The following is a 1,557-nucleotide window of genomic DNA, read 5'->3' on the forward strand; positions in this document are numbered from 1 at the left end:
TGTTTGTTTTGTTTTGTTTTGGGGGGCTGATTCTTCTTTTGCCTTTTTGGGTCATGCATGGCAATGCTCAGGGATTACTTCTGGCTTTGCACTCAGAAATTACTCCTGTCGGTGCTCAGGGGACCATGTGGGGTGCTGAGAATTGAACGTGGGTCAGCCGAGTACAAGGCAAAAGCCCTGCCCGATGTACTATCACTCCAGCCTCTATTTGTTCATTTGTAACCCAGAACAACATTAACTCTTTCTCGTGGTGGAATACATTATGATCAAGATCAATTTCATCTTTGTGAAATTACCCTTTTCAATGACTATATCAGTGTCTTCTTCTTCCAACAGATAGCTGTTAGGCTGTGAAGTCTGTTGTGTTGCAGGCCTTGGGAACAAGATCATTGTCACTGTCATCCGTTGTTCATTGATTTGCTCAAGCAGGCACCAGTAATGTCTCTATTGTGAGACATGTTGTTACTGGTTTTGGCATATCGAATATGCCATGGGTAGCTTGCCAGGCTCTGCTGTGCGGGAACAAGATGTCTCAGGGTAAATATCAAATTGAGGAAAAGTGGTGAGAGACTTAGTGTACATCACTTCAAAAGAAAATCAGGTTCCAAACTCACCAGATCAACTGAATATTAAAATCATATACATTTTTTCAAACCAAAGTAAAAATCCTGAAAGTGAGAAAAGAGAAAAAGCAGTAGAAATGCAAAAACTAAAAGCTTCACTGTTAAATCTAAAATGGATCTAAAAATTACTAAAATAAGATAAAGTTAAATGAAAACAAGTTTGTGAAAAAACAAAAATATTGAAAATTCTTAAGCCAAAAAAAAACCCCCCAAAATTGCACAAATGATATTTAAAAGCTTAGAAGAAAACAAGATTAATTTGGTCAAAATCCCTCCTGTGACCACAAACTAAATTCCTGATCAATTACCATACACCAAAACCTAGACGAGTCAAAAATTTATACATAGACAATGAACATGGGATTCAAATGAATTAGAACAAGGTACTTGAATTCCAAAACAATGACCTCTAATAAGTCATAGTAACAACTATTCTATTAATAATAGATTACCAATCTATTATTAATCGATTACAGATTATAGATTAATAATTGTAATTAATAATTCCATTAATAATAATATTGGAAGAGCCTGGCTCTTCCACAGCTCCCTGTGGCATATTCGTTATGCCAAATACAGTAACAATAAGAGGTCTCATTCCCCTGACCCTGATAGAGCCTCCAATCATTGGGAAAGATGAGTAAGGAGAGGCTGCTAAAATCTAAGGGCTGGGACAAATGGAGACGTTACTGGCTCCTGCTCGAGTAAATCGATTAACAACAGGATGACAGTGATACAGTGATTAATAATAATCCATTGTGGAACTAGAACTAAAATGCAGTTTCTCCTGGTTTTAAGAACTGTTTTGTATTTTTTCTTTTTAAGTATGAGAATCTCGAATAAGCTTATGTTTATATGCAATATAACAGTTGATACTTACTAGAAAAGAAACCTGTAAAATACTTTTTAAAAGATCAGCATAAACTGAACAATG

Source organism: Sorex araneus, chromosome 2 (assembly GCF_027595985.1).
Source record: "Sorex araneus isolate mSorAra2 chromosome 2, mSorAra2.pri, whole genome shotgun sequence".
Lineage (NCBI taxonomy): Eukaryota > Metazoa > Chordata > Mammalia > Eulipotyphla > Soricidae > Sorex > Sorex araneus.